The sequence below is a fragment of the Diplotaxodon limnothrissa genome, linkage group LG18 (assembly GCF_057381915.1).
Source record: "Diplotaxodon limnothrissa isolate DT_005_m linkage group LG18, D_limnothrissa_male_GT1.1, whole genome shotgun sequence".
In the NCBI taxonomy this organism is placed as follows: Eukaryota; Metazoa; Chordata; class Actinopteri; order Cichliformes; family Cichlidae; genus Diplotaxodon; species Diplotaxodon limnothrissa.
In genome coordinates, this window is record NC_140613.1 from 11839976 (window position 1) to 11855850 (window position 15875).

General features: G+C 39.6%; 1 protein-coding gene across 1 annotated transcript in view; it reads left to right on the forward strand.

The window, feature by feature from the left end:
- Window positions 1–2848: 2848 nt before the first annotated feature.
- LOC146613161 (receptor-type tyrosine-protein phosphatase F) overlaps window positions 2849–15875 on the forward strand; it is a 172017-nt gene continuing 158990 nt past the window's right edge. Inside the window, exon 1 of the mRNA XM_085377198.1 lies at window positions 2849–3333. The gene's annotated coding sequence lies outside the window, so the exon portion shown is untranslated. The remainder of the gene's footprint in view (window positions 3334–15875) is intronic.

Genomic DNA, 15875 nt, shown 5'->3' on the forward strand with positions numbered 1-15875 from the left:
AGTCTCTTATGAGAAACAATTTTCTCTATGAATTTTGAAATAATTAGCATCTATATTTTATCATAAAAAGCCAATTTAATTCTAATAGCAGCATAGATAAGAAAATAGAGCAGAGAAGTTAAGCAGACTCTCGTATGGACAAGTATATGCATGCAGAGTCTGAATGAGATTAAGATGTTAGGATTGGGGGGGGGTTGTGTTTGGCTGCGTCACAATAATGCCTCTGATCAGTCCCATCAGTAAACATTTCTGGGTAAAAGTACCAAAACCTGATGCAGAAATCTTTTTAATATTATTTTTAACCCTTCATATGGAAATTTTTTACCCACTGTGGAACTCCTTGTGCATACAACATGCATAAGCTCTACCCACATCAGTGATTCTCAAGTAAAGGAACAGTGAGGGCCACTCAAAGAACTTCAGTGTCTCTTGAAGTAGTTCATAGTGAATCTTGAGAAATACTTTAGATAATTCTCCAGCAGAAGCCAGCCTCTTTTTATTGTCAGTGTCTTGACTGACAATGTTATTACTTAAAGAAAACCCATTTTTAATATCAAATCAGAAAATTTCCCATTTGCTTCTGGGATGAATAAAACCTCCCTAATCTACACAGAATGCATTTGTTTTAGTCACTTGAAAAATCCACAGCATGAGTAAATTAACATGCCAAAAGAGGTAAGTAACACTATTTCTTCTTAGAAGTCCAAAGTTAATATTAGTCCTGTGTGAGATCTGTGTGTTCAGTTTACATTTAGTCATAGTCCATATTCTATTTTTGTACAACTATTAAGTCAGCCTCAAAACCATCAAGTGCCAACTGAGGGTCTTCTAGATAGAAATTAATTTCTTTACAAGTAATTTCTCTTGACTAATTTCCCCACAGAGTTCAATAAAAATTTAATAAAGAGGAACAACTGATAAAGGGATCCATGTACTGTATGAATCTTCCTCCTAGCAGTGTTGTGGTTTAAGGCTGATATGGTACCTCAGACACTTTTTGATTTGCACTAATTTAGCTACCAATCAACTTCAAATCACAGCAATAATTATGAAGAGAAAGAAGTTTAGACGGGAGAGTTCGTTCCAGTACTATGATGAAAGTAATTGTTCAATTGACTGAAAAAAATGGTTTTAAGGTTCTGTGATGTATATTAGCCCTTAATAATTATAACATTAATGTGCAAAAAATGGAAGATATTCTACTGGTAAGAGCATCACAGTACAAAACTGTACTGCTAAGCAAATGTTTGGAAGGACAAAGTATAGTTGCCCTTTTAGAACTCTTTAGCAGTACTGCTGAAAAAACAAACACACACACACACACACACACCACTAGACATGTTCTTTGACCTTGACAAACAAAGATTGTTTATAGGTCTCTAACACTGTCCACGAGAGATGTCTAAAACTGAAAAACAGGCCTGGTTTTGGCCACCAGAGATATGTAATGGCGTTATTGGACACATGCACCACTTTCTCTCTGTGGCACCTACATACTGAAGGTTGTTGTGTCAAAACAATGGCCTCCTTTAGAGTGTAATAAAGCTGGCTCGGCCTCTTATTTGTGCAACAAGATTCTATTCCTGGAACAATGCATTAGACCGTGATTATCATTTGTCAGCCAAAAGGAACAGAATTCCCTTTCAATCACTCAGAGGTCAGGTAGCAAGTCATTTTGTTGAAGTAGAGGTGAATATATTCGTGAGCCTCTGTGTGTGTGGTGAACTCAGGACCTGCTTGATTGCCCAATTGCAAGAGACATTTATGGCAGGGTAAAACCTTGTGTAAACGTCATTTGCACCAGTTATTAGGAAGGTGTGGCAGATAGGTTGGAGCTGCAGTACAGCAGGGGTTCTGCCAAGCAAACGATTGATCATGGTAAGGTTAGAAGGCGGAGTAGATGGGTTGTCAGAACCCTGAAGATATTTAGGTCCTCATTACTGGGGGTCACAGTATCCATGACCTGCACGTTCAGCTGTGTCGCTTGAGTGCTCATGCACTAACAGCCAGGCTGCACTGTAAGCAGAGCCCATTCTCTGTCCCCGTGAATTCTGTTGGTCCCAAAAACTGTCCTTGATTGCCAGTGGGTTACAATTAAACTGGATTCCAAGTCCAGATTTAAAGTGATCACCATCAGAAATAAAAAATTATAGCGTAATATACAAGGATTGCAGACCACAAAGTCAGTCTGCAAATCTTTCTTAAAAATAATTGTGGATTGCTTTAAAATCAGTGCAGTATTTGTTGTCAAAGAAAACTTGTTAACATGCTTGGGTGTCACTGCACAGTGGGGAATTGTTCTTGCCACCATCTCCCAAGGTTGCCTTTTAAAAAAACAAACAATTTCAGCTAGTGGTGAAAGAGCTACAAAGTTGCTTAGCACTTATAAATTATATTCATATATATATTGTACCTTTGTACAAAGCCTTCACAAGGTGAGATCAAGGATGAGGTTTGAGGATGCAGATGCATTTTATTAGCTGAAGAGTAGGGCAGTACTTAATAGTAAATTTTCTATTCTCGGTGGTAATTCACGACTTTGCTCGTTGCAGCAGTTAGTAGACAGTTTAATGTAAGAACTGTGTTTGCCTTCTGAACCATAATTAACTTCCAAATTCGCGTATTCGTTGCAGAAAAATGCCTTGTCTTCCATAGCAGTTGCGTATAGTGTAAATAGAGAAATCAAAATGACTGTTTTGAGAGCCCCCTGTGTCTAGTGCGTGCCTTCAGAGGCTACAGGACTTCAGGAACAGAGATGAATGGACACAGAAGCGAGTGCAGCCGAGTGAATCCGAAAATCCTGCTGACCGACCTGTATGTGTTTTCTCCACGGGGGCAGAAAGAAGCGTGACTGTGAAGGGAGAGACGTAACAACTCCCTACCTTCCACAGCTCCTTCTGTGGGGGGAGACTGTGCGCAGACTTGTGCTTACTAATTAACTTGCCAGAGAAGAAAATTCACACAAAAGAGAAGAAGTCTCATTTCTTATCGTCTCGGGGTTTTTTCCCCCTCACATGCATGCAGCGACACTGAGCACTTAAAGCTGACGTTAACCCGTTAGCGGCGAGACGCAGGAGCTGCCACGAATAGATCCAGTATCCACGACCCCGGTCGGCTGACCGGGATAGGACCTCGTGTTCCTCTCGCACTGGACTCGTATCTTTCCCCCCCTCCTTCGCTTCTTTTACTCCTTGGACTGGTTCTAACTCCCGTTTTGTGGCTGTTAATTACATGAAGTGGATTGTTGTGCTCGCTACAAACTCAAACCGGGACTAAACGTTGTGGTAGAGAGACGGAGAGAAATGCCAACGGCCGTGACAAAGAGGAGATTCAGTAAGTGCACGTTATCTCTGTCTAAATGTCCCCCATTGAACTTGAGACGCGGCTTTTAGCGGTGCCGTTAAGTTGCATAACTTGCGGATTTTTTTTATTGTTCAAACGTTCACGAATTTGTTTGTTAAAAGTGGAAACACTTAGAAAAAATGGCATTAAAGGTGCACTACGTGAACTGCTGTCGTTCCGTTTGGGGGGGGAAATGGGGCTCCGACTAACCTCAGACAGCCACGCACACAGTTTGTTGCTGTTTTATACATGCTAACTCTAAATGTATAGCTAACAGCAACTTTTATTTCAGTGCCGAATGAGAGCGACTAATATGTGGTCCGCTTGAGAGACGGTCCAAGAAATATCCTGCCTCTCATTTCATAAAGAAAGCTACCCACTCAGATGTAGGTAAAAGGGAAAAGATGAGGTGGAATATTAATCTTATTTTTTCCTTTTCTTTTTTGTAAGCGCAAACCTGCGCATTTCATAGATTGCATGCACTTTTCAGTGAGCAGGAGTCTTCGCAGGACCGAAATCTTTAACCATGCTGAAAATCTGTCGACAATTACTAATGAAAGAATAAACGGGGGGAGCAGTGGTGGTCTTTGGGCTGCGAGCCCATCGTCACCCTGTTTTTCTTTCTTCTTTCATTCCTTTTTTTCGCAGGGTGTGTAATTGCGATGCGGTGATTTTGATCCCATTTTGATCATTACAATAAAGAACGATTTGCCCGGAGGTCCTAGCTGTCTCCAGACCTGGCTTTTTCACTTCGTGCGAGCGTGCATGAGTGCGCGGGCACGTCGGTGAGTCCTCACCCCCCCTCTGGCATATGAAATCTTTGCTCTGTCTTTATTTATCATTACCAGACAGGTCGGTGAGTCCTTGTATGCCCATCAGTTGCAGAGGCTCCTGTCATGTGTGTCTCATCCCTCACACTTGCTGCAGCACTGGCTGCAGAGGAAGGTTTCATGTCAAGAAACTGCTCCTTGCATCTCTGGCAAGAAAAAGAATAGATTTCATCACCAGCCCTTCATGAGAGACTTTAATTGTGGAGCAATTTTTATGACAGCGTTTACAATTTGCAGGTGCGCCACATCATCTGATAACCTCGAGGCCGGTTCAGATCGTGAACAGATGTCAATTGGTTTTTCACTGGGTGGATATACATATAGATTCCTCAGCATTGCATCAATCCCTCGCCCTGTTGGGTTTATTTAAAGAAAGGATTGGAAGCAATTTTGCAGGGTTGGTTATATGCTGAAGTGGGCTCATGGCTGTGCTTTATCAATACACGAATCCGTTTAAAGCTGTCACAGACACAATGAGGAGAGCTAACCATGAGCCACACTGTAACAGGATGATACAGGGTGAGTTAGTTTCTTGGAATTGCATCAGAGGCTCTCTGCAACCAAATCCTGGGCCCTGCTGCATGTTTGGGTTTCTAACTGCCAGCTGAAAAAAAAGTGACCCGGTGTATTTCTATTCTACATTTGTAGTGAGCTGTCCTATAGATGGTGTGTGGCTTATGCATATAGATTATTTTACCAGCAAACGTACGGATTTGTCAAACTTGGATGTCATTGCTTTCCCAAAGTAGGTGATTCTGATGGTGCTTCTGTTTGGCTCCATGTTTCTGAATTATTCTGGTGGACAGACATGTTATCAATTAAGCGTGTGTTGACAGAGCTGGAGCGTTAAGATTTTCTTCAAATTGCTTTGGATGGATTGTAGGGGAGTTAGAGTTTTTTGCTGTGTTTATCTTGGCTCATTTTCCTGTTTACTCTATTTTTTTGCGAGCTGTGAAAGCTATTGCAGAATGAATCTATATCTTTTTAATGCTCTCAGTGAAGTGTGTTTGTATTTTTGACCATGGTATATGTTTGTTTGAATGCTGGCACATTCCCACAAGCCATTAGGCTTAATTTACACCCCCCCCCCCCCCCCCAAGAAAAGACGTGACTTATTTGACTGTGATTGCCGCAGGATTATACTCTGGCCCACGATTGCTTGCTTGTTTTGTTTTGGATTTTGTGTGTGTGTGTGTGTGCAGGAAAATATCCTAGGCCCTTAGGCGGTGACGTCATTGTGCACACTGAAATTAAGTAGTTCTTATTACTGAGGTCAATCAGCACTTTGCTAATTTCTTTGCTGATTAAAATTCATTGTTTTATTCTCCAGTTTTCAGAGCAGATATTAAACAGATCAAAAAACTTTAGCTAAGAAATCTGCTTTAGTTAAGATACTTTTTGGTCAGCTTGAACTGCACTGTAGACAAAGATGTGTTCTGCAGTGTTTCCCACAGAATTAGACTGGGTTTGAGGTATGTAAAGGATAAGAGATCATTACTTTGCTGGTTCTCCTTCAGTCGTTCTCACATCATTTGAACTGACTTCATCTTAATTGTCTGGAACTGCAGGTAGAAACAATGACTTCTGTCCTGCTCTCCAGCGTCAGCAAGTTCAGCGTAGCAGCACCAACAGGTGTTTCCCACCTGCTGCAGGTTCTACTTCAGAATGACTGTTTAGCTTCAGAGCAGAACAAGAGCTACAGTTGGCAGATGCAGTCAGAGATGGTGGAAGGTTGCTGAATGACATTGAGGACCACAACAGCGATCTGTCAGAGGGAAAACATTAGACAGGAAGGACCAGGGCTAAATGGCTAGTAGCAACTGAGCTTTCAAAATAAGAGTATCTATAAATAAATGAATAAAATTTTTATTTACAAAATATTGCAATACTTGGACAGTCATTAATATACCTGCACAGCTTGCCTAAGTGTGTGTTTTTAGATACACTTTTTAAAGCCATTTAAAGCCATTTTAAACCCAAATTCTGAGAACAGGATTTGTGACATCACATCGAGTTTGGAAGATAATCCTTGTCCACTGGGAAATATACAGTGTTGTCCAGAAACTTGAAGCTTGCATTGCTGATGAGAATGGGCTTTTGTGATGAGGGGGACATCTTGCATTCAGTGGTAGCGATGCACCGATCGATGTGCTGGTAATCTGAATCGGCTGGCTTGCTGCTGATTTAAGCTGACACTCACTTTCTTTTCTAGCAAGGGAATTTAGGTTTATACTGCAGAGGAAGTTTTGGTGCCCACCCAGGGAGGTTTCATCCAGGTCTGAAGAAAAATCCACTTTCCTTTTAAAGATTGGAATACCTAGGATGTCACTTCCTCGGGTGGGATACTCAGGCATTTGTATTAATCGAAAACAAGCAAATAAACAACACAAAACAGGAAAATGCAAAGATTTAAGTTGAAAAAGATAAGGGAGTGATTGGATTTACCCCCTCCTACACACACACACACAAAGCCAGGAAAAAAACAAAAAATTTGATTTTACAAATAAATCACATCAAATAAAAGGCTTTTTATCAAAGCATGGCATTTCTATACATCTAAAGCAGGCCTGTAGGCAATCATTATCAACATGATAGTTTCAGGTTTTTGGTATTCCTTTAAATGGTGGAAAGCTGTCACAATTAATTTAGCAAGGACACACACACACAAAGTAAAAGTAACGATACTCTAACCTGCTTTTAAAATATTTGAGTGAAAAATGAGGTTTTTCACTGAGGATTTACTTTCCTTTTCATGTTGTTGATTTGTTGTGTTTGTTGGCCTCAGTACATCTTTGGCCTTTGTGGTGATTTGTGTATTCTTGTGTAGGGTATTTCCTAGCAGGCCTGGTTTGGGGCTAGTAGCCAGAGCATCTGCCTCAGCTCCCTCATATGCCGGTACTCCCTGGCAGGGGCTGGGCTGAATGGCACTGTTAAGGAGCTCCAGCTCCTCTGTGGCCACACACTGAAAAACCACTCGGCACAGCCCTCTCCCCGCCGATGCTTTCTCATGCTTTCAGTATGGGTAAAATCTTGGTAATTTCAGGGCCCTGAAGTTCTAATGAGAGGTTTTGCCCATAGTGCGTTGGTCTGTGGTGGGCGGGATCAGCATTTCTCAGGTTTATAGGGGATTATAACTGTTCTGAGATGCCTCACTGGCCCACTGTCAGGGCGTTGGCACAGAAAAACCAAAACTCTTTTTTTTTTTTTTTTTTTTTTTTTTTAAACCACTCAAACTGGTTCAAACTGGTTGTGATGTGTTTCTGGCATAGAATTTGTTTGTCTGTAAGCTAAAGTTTACAATCAGAGCTGCAAATCAGGTCAGTAACTGTAGGTATAAGGGTTCAGATTCACATGCACATATGAGGTGTGCTGATTTTTCCGCCTAGGGGATCAGGATATCTTGCCGTTGCATCTATGGGGATGCTGCAAGCAGCAGCTATTGTCCTTTTTAGCATCCCATCCCCACATAGAGACAGGGTGCTCTTAGTAGCACGCATGGTGGATTTTTAACAATGCCTGTTCCTTAACGTCAGCAGCATAGAGGCAAAGAATGATTTACTACTCTGTCTGCAAGGGTAATGTAGGAGCAATTTGACTGCTGACTGAAACCAGGTCTACCATTTCAGAGTCCACTGGTGGCATTATAAACCATTTACACCAATGTTTTACAGGGCACCTCTGCATTTGGAAAAGTGGAAACAGACACAGGGGCTAAAAATGGCCTGCTCTACCATGTGCCCCCCCTTTTTTTTTATCCATTCCTTGTGCGGTTTGTTGTTTTTTACTTCAAACTATGTGAGTGCTACTGAGTGAAGTAGTGAATACAGATGACATTGAAAGGTCATATGTTAGGTTAATCAGTTCTGTCTGTTTTCATTTAGGCAGTCGGAGATATAGGGGGTCCATCTGCTTTTGATTAGGCAGCCTTTTCCCTAAGTGGTAAAGCTTTTCTCTCCAGCTGCTGAGAGTGAATTAGAGCCATGGTCCAATTTGTTTGTGGAGACCTATGGACATGTATGTAACTTGACTTGCACTTGTGTATACATAAAACATCGCTATTACTTAAATGGACCAAGCAGCGTCGATTGAGTTTTTACTTTGAAGCACAAATCGACTCGTTCCACAGTTAAAGTGTCACTGAAGAGCAAGAAAAAGCGAGTTTTCAGAGAAAAGTTCCAAGACTAATGAGTGAAGAATTCTGGAATTTGATGGCTCAGCCTTGAGGATATCAGTGATCTGTTATTGCCTCTATTTATGACAAGAACTCAAGAAAAGCTGCAGTAATTTCACAAACCTGTCAGCTGAGGCCAGTGACTCTGGTGGAGTGGGGCTTTATTGGTTGCTTTATAAGTTGAGTTAGTGTTGCTGTATCTCACTTGTATTATTTAAAAATATTTAATAAAAGCTGGATATTTTAACATTTGTTAAAGCAAAGATGCAAACATCAGTGAAAACGGTTGGCATTTGCTGCACTATAATTAAATACTGTCTTTAAAAGGGTTTTTGATGCAACTTTTGAAGAACTTTTGAAGATTTAAAATCCCGAGAGCCCAGAACATCACCGTCTCTTTTTTTCCCTGTTAACAAATTTTCTGATGTGAGAAATGGAAACTCTGGACAACTGTGGGACATCATACACACAATGTGCAGTTAGCTGCCCATTGGTATGCATAACAAAGTCTACAGTGAGATGTAGAAACTGTTGCTATTCATCTGCTGTCCCTGTGATCTCAGACAGTCCCAGATGGCTCTGCATTCTCAAAAGGCCATCTAATTAAAACCCGTAACCCCCAAAACACACAGAAGTGGGGTGTCTTGAGTTTAGTAACTGTTTTATTTTTTTTTAAACGTCCTATGTCAGCATTCCTGCTTTTTTGTATATTTTCTTTTCAATTAAGCAAAAGAGAAAGATCAGGATCATGTGATTTGTTCTTAATGATGGCATTGTGTTTATTTTTGCCTTTTATTAAGAGGAATGTGATTCTTAAGTAGAGAATTATCAATAATAATGAGTTTGGGGCCTACTGATGACGATGCTGCTGATGGCTTGGAAAAATGTACAGTACAATGTCGTAAGTACTTATACAATAAGTTAAGTTACGATAATATATCCATGGAAAAGTGGCTTAGAAATTACTATCTGAAATACACTGAATATCACTGCCTCTGTGTTCTCAAAAGAAAAAAATATTTTCTGCTTTTCTGATTGCTAAATTATAGCGTATAACATGCTTGTTGTAGCAACACCTTGTACAATGTAGCATAACTCAGTGCGGCGATAAATCAGGCTATTGACCATGCAATTTCCTCAGTATCTGTTCAACAGCAGTGATATGGTTGTTCATCTGAAGCGATGTCTTGTGGTTTGGCACTACATGAGAATGTTTTTGTTGCATTGTATGTGGCGGCTTTTGTTTTTGTATCATCCCACTGAGAAACCTCTTGCAGAGACTAAACTCCATTGTTACACTTTGTGCTCTCGAATACCGTAGTTTTATGCCTTCATAAAGATGGTATCATAGTAAATTGAAAATGGAAACATGAGACTCGTCCTCAGGCAGACCTTATTTTTGCGGTGTTGAAAACATATGAAATTGTAATGCCACTGTAATGCATCAAATCCAAATGTGAATTTTATGAATTAGAGTCCAAATAGCTTCATGTGCTCTACACTTGCCGCTCGTGGGTTATTACTTCTTTTGAAGGAGACGTTGACATCAGTTTTGTGGATGCTGAGGCTTGGGCTTTGCCACTGTAGAGGGTATTATCCCATCCTGTGTACTGGTAAACGTATCGGGCTGTTGACAGGAACATGCAACGCACGTCTAAGGCCTCGGTGCCTTGGCCGTTCATCTGCCCAGTCAGCAGAAGTCTGCAGATGACGCACTCTTTCATTTTAGACAAATGCTGGATGGGGACAAATGGATAGAGCAGCGGTTCAGCGGCTGGTGTCATTCGTTGCACTTGTCATTGACTACCTATTCTTTTCAGCTTCTCATCTAATTAGGGCACACTGACTCACATAGTCTCACAAACACACAGATTGGTACCTGAATTGATGCAGAACATTACATGAAGGTCAAACAGTCAGCTGTCTTATCAAGCTGATTTAAATGTCACATACATAGATTAAGCACTGAGTGCAGTTCACAACGAGCTAGTTTTTCACCCTAAACACGGTTTGACTTCTCGATTTTCAGAAATATTGCCTTACACTAACACTGGGTAAATTATCTTTAGAAAAATAGGAGACATGCCCATCTTTCATTTAGTGCTTTACTGTTCTTCATTGACATGTTGCAGCATAGTTGCCTAAGTGATAATGGGAAACATTTGACAGTCATAATGCAATTTTCCAGTTATGTTAAGAATCATGACTTTGCAAGTTTTATCTCGCATGCGTTCTTTCTTTAGATGGATGTTAGTACACTCCAGCTTTCTTTCTTTTCCCCCCCCAAAAGCTCCTTTGCTCAAGGGAATAACTGTCCAGTCCATTACCAGCTTTGGTGAGAATATGGTTATACGAGGACATGGATTCTGGGCGCTCTTTAAGGTGCAAAAATCTTCCGAAAAAGAGCAAGAAATCAGTATGAAGAGAGGACACTTGTCAAATTCCTTTTAGCGTACAGCCTCTGTAAAAGCAGTTGAAGTCTCACAGTTGGTTTGGTTTTTAGAGGCTTGGTAATATTGAAATTGTGTCAAGACAAGACAAACATTTTTTTTCACACGTAAACAAAAACTGAGTAACTGACCTTGAGATGGTTGTGGCAAGTGAATTGTGACACATGAGCCCTCGTTGGCACTAACTGGTCATGCTAAAACACAAGTTAATGGAAGAAAAGTGCATGCCTTGCACTCAGTCTGCCTCGCTGATATGGCAGATGGATAGGATTTTAGGGAGTGGGGGTGGGGCTCTTTGGCAGTGAGGGACAGAGATGACAGCTCTTCGTGTGTGGAGGGCTACCGAGGGCCTTGGCTCTGAGCACCTATTGTGTCCTCCTGACAGAGCCTTGATGCCATCAACGACCATTAGTGTTGACAGCATGTCATCGTGTCACACTGCAGCTCACGGTGAAGCAGTGAATAACTAAGAGCAGCAAATAAAAATGGCACACTGAGAAATAAACTGGATTTTGTAATGTGAGTCTGAAGATTTTTGTCTCCTATGTTTTGCAGGAAGGCTTGTCAGAGTTTATAAAAGCTGAACAGACCCAACACTTCATTTGAAATAGAAATATCCACTTCAAATAAATCACAAAGAATACAAAAACAATCAAGCTACAACAAAAAGACTAAATTATGTGCTGTCTAAATCTCATCTTGACTTTTGGCCTTTCCTTCGAGTGAGACGGTTGGGAAAGCTAGTGTTATGACACAAGTGAAGACAAGTGACTCCAATAAAGCCATGTAATGAAATAATTCAGTAAATGAATTAAGGGCTGAGCAATGCTTAAACGAGGACTTTTCCCACGGCTAGTCGCGCATTGCACAAACCCCCCAAAAAACCTAATAATATGAGGCTGCCAATAATGTGCCATCAGGTCTCTAACTTGTACTTGTGAAATACTGAAATGTGTAAAGTATTTATATATTCAGAGTATAAAGGATAGCATCTTTAGGGTCTCTGGCGTTAAACAGGTGATAACAATCACAAACATATGTGAATGTTTATTCTTTTTTTTTAAAATTTATATACTTTTATGATAGTTTGATTCCTTTAGGATGTTATTCGAGTAAGATAACAAGATGGCCACAACAATCACAACAGGGGGACAAACCTGCAAAATTTTGTACATTTAGGCCTCACGTACACGGGTATTTTTGAAAACAGAGATTTGATTTTATTTTTTTTTAAATCCGGTCCACACACGCAGATTTAAAAAAATATCTCTGTCCATATGTAAATGCAAAAAATTAAGTCAAACACTGTTAAGAACGCGCCAAATCCTAACCGCGTAGAAATGTTGGCCAATCAGAAGTCTTGAAGCCGGAGAGGGAAAGAGTAAGCAAAACCTTAGAAGTCTTAGTTTCACTTATCCAAAATGCCATTGACATGTGAATGAAAGGCCCAAACACATAGAAAAAGCTGCATTTTCAAAAATACTCATGTACATGTGGAGGTAGTTTTACACTAAACAACAAAATCTGCTGTAAAGCCAATGTGGAAATGCAAAAAAAAAAAAAAAAAAAAGTTCCTTCAGTGGCCACTTGAAGCTGGCTCTGAAAGCATCAATCGTAAAGTACTCACCAAAGACTCTTCTGTTAAAATGCCCAACTCTACATCATTAAATAGCATAGGGGTTTTTGTGGGGGGTTTTATGTTTTGGTCTGAAAAACCTTTTTGGTTTCCCCCCCTTCAGATATCACTTTACAAGTCACTCAACTGGAGTCTGTGTTGTTGGTTCTTGTGGAGCATTTCGATGGACCAATATTTGTAATACTTTTGCTGTGTGCTACAGACTGTCCTAGGAGTGTGCTCCAGTTTTAATGAAGGAAATTCTAGTATTTTATCAGTCTGTAACTTTGCACTAACTCCAAAATATTAACTTGGCAGTGTCCAAAATGGTAATGAACATTAGGCTTCAAAATGCCTAGTCCAGAGCAAATGGGACGCATTCCCATCGACCTTAACAATAGTAAATAACCATATGCTTTTCTTTAGTGTAAGTCCACCTTCTCTGATATTATTAAAAAAAAACAAAAAACTTTAAATTTTTAAATTGCATTTTAAAAATTGCCAACAGATAAAGCTGTAGTGTCTGATACTTTCCTTGAGGGATTTGTTTTAGTGTTTCACTCCCATCTCTCTGCAGTGAAGTAAAAGTAAGAGGGAATGGAGAAGCGCTGAGACTTTTGAACTTGCTTTTAATGGAATATCTTTGCAGTGACCAACATGATAAGTTGTTTCCTGGATCCCATTTATATATAAATATGGGCTATGATAATATAAATGGCCCTGTGTGTAGGTGCACATAACCAACATTCATCAGACTCACAATAAGTACATTTCAAGGTTACACACTGCAGTGCACAGCTGAAATCCTGTCGAATTTTCCTAACTGTAGTCAGAAAGTAATGGAATATCACAGCATGAGGTTACAGAGTGGTTTAGGTGGTGGAGGGAGGGGAACTCATTTGGCTCTGTTGGTACTAAATGGAATTTATTGTAGATTTAATGTCTATGGACATTGGATAAAAGACTGCTTTCCATTTCAACAAGGTCTAAAGGTTATTTTCCATTACCGCACATTCATGGGTGTGGTAGATCTTCCAAATAAATAAATATTTATTTACTCATTTTTTTATGTTTCTTTTTATAGTGGCAAATACACAAGCATAAAATGCAAAATACAGCATATCATAGTATTAAAGCTGGAGCTAATTTTCAGCTTTTATTGCTAGATAGATTTTTGCTTTAACTTAGAACTGTATTTAATATCGTACACAACATATACGCTATTATACAAGACAAACTACAAAAATATTAAAAAATACCCAACCTGTTCCCTAGAAGGATGCAAAGTCCCTGATGACTGATGACTACGTGCACTGGATCAACAAATGTGACTTTATTTTCAATCTTAGTTTTAATTCTTGGAAATTTTGGATTCTTGCAAGAATAAAATAGTAAACCCTTACAAGAAGAAGGCTAAGGCATTCTTAGTCTTCATAGATACACCTGAGAAGTGAGCTAGTTTGCATTTAATGATTTAATGATGGCATTAAAACTTGGCAATTTCTTTGAACCTGACTTTAATGAGATATTGCCAGTTGCAAATTTTAAAAAGTGTTATAAAATAATAGTGTAGTCAAATTGTTTAAGCTAATCCACAATCTTTTTGGAAACATTTCTTTTACTATTACAAAAATGATTTTGATTAAATTAACTTGAACAAATTTGTCTTAGAGCAAGTTGCAAAGTTTCCCTCAGGAAAAAGTGACGTATACGTAAACAGTATATGTCTATTTCACAGGAATAGATATGTCTTAGTCCACATTTACATGTTCTGTGTTTTTTCCCTTCTTTTTTTTTTTTTTTTTGAATGTCTCTTGATGATTAGCAGCCTAGAAAAAAGTTTTGTTTTCATGTCAATGCTGCAAGAGTTTCTGAACATATTTGACCTGGAAGGAGTTTTCCCAAAGGTCTATGACCTAAAACTGCATTTGCATGTGGATGACAGACATAGAACAAGCAGTGTTTTGGAAGAAAAAAAACAAAACTGTGTGCTGTTGAACAAGACCTTTGTTAGACCTTTGTTAGACATCCCTTTTAGGCTTATATTATAAGTTATATTATGTCAGTGTCATTAATTGTTTTTTTGTTTTTTTTGGTGTTCTGTAGTATTGTATTCCTATCCTGCATACTAATTTGCGGTGGAGGGTCTGTTCTTTCTTTTAACCTGGTTTTCGTCAGCTCTGAGTCATTATGATTTATAACTAAATTTTTTGGATTTTTTTTTTTTTTTAGTCATAGCTCAAACATTTTACTTTACTGACACCCTTTGTTTGTGCCTACCAGGAAGAGTCAAGAGGACCCTATGGACTCAGCAAGGTGAGATCCATGTTACAGCTCCACTAAAAGGGCAATGATTCATGAGGCTAGCTCTTCTGTCCCTGGGGCTGGGAGGAATAGCTGGCATTATCTTCTGCAAATGGGTTTGAAAATGCTCTTGGCCAGGTTGACCAAGGCTGATTTATAGCTCAAGATGCGCTTAATGGCTTGGCTCTCATTCCCAGCATAAGTATGAGCCCCTACTACCACCGCATGCCTAAACATGCACACAGAAATGCAAGTATACTTACACCTCGCCCAGTTCACTGCGTTCAATCTGCAGTTGTGAAGTTTTCAGCAGACGAAAAGAAACAGAAGTAAATTTATGACATCAGAGCAGAATAAGTAGTCTGTAGTTCTTAATGTCAGCCCAAGGATAAGCAGTTTTCTACCTTTATCTTTCTTTGTCAAAGCGTATATACAGATATGAACCTTATCCTTGAGTTGAAGTTGGAACCACTGTCAAAGAAATAGAAATTGCCTCCGAAAAAAATTATTCCTTTTTATCTTGAATCGAAGATAGAGCTCCTCTTTCAGAAATAGTGTGAAACAGTGCAGTTAAGCTTCTCTGGACAGCTTAGTCTTAAGAATTTTCTTTGAGTGTTTCCCATCCTAATAAGTTGTATTTCCATGTCTGATCTTTGGATCCTCTTGGCAGCTCTGAATTTGTTCCAGCCAGGTAATATTGCATACAGTACTTGAGATAAGACGGCATAATCTGAAAATGTTTGGAAAAGCTTGAGTCCCTTGAAATGGTGCCCATTTATTTAAAGCCTTCAATTGTCACAAAGCAATTAATGTGGCAAACAACATCACCGTGCCTCTCGGAAGGGCTCAGGATTCTCTAGTCCCTATTAAGTCAGGCACTCCCCTCTCTGATTCCCATGCTGTTTCCTATGTAACATATAGAAATGGTCTCATGCTTCACACGCAAAGGGGCATTAGTCACATTGTCAGGTAAACGAGGACTGCGTATGAACAGGCGGATTGTAATTGAAGGTCATAACGACATCAAACATGTCCTTTCTTGTGATTGCATTTAGCCTTTTCTTATAGAATTGTAGGGACCGGCAGAACCAGAAATCGGGAAATCATATTACAAATAAGGTTACACAAACTAGATATGACTTAGTTTGTGAAACGTCTAAAAT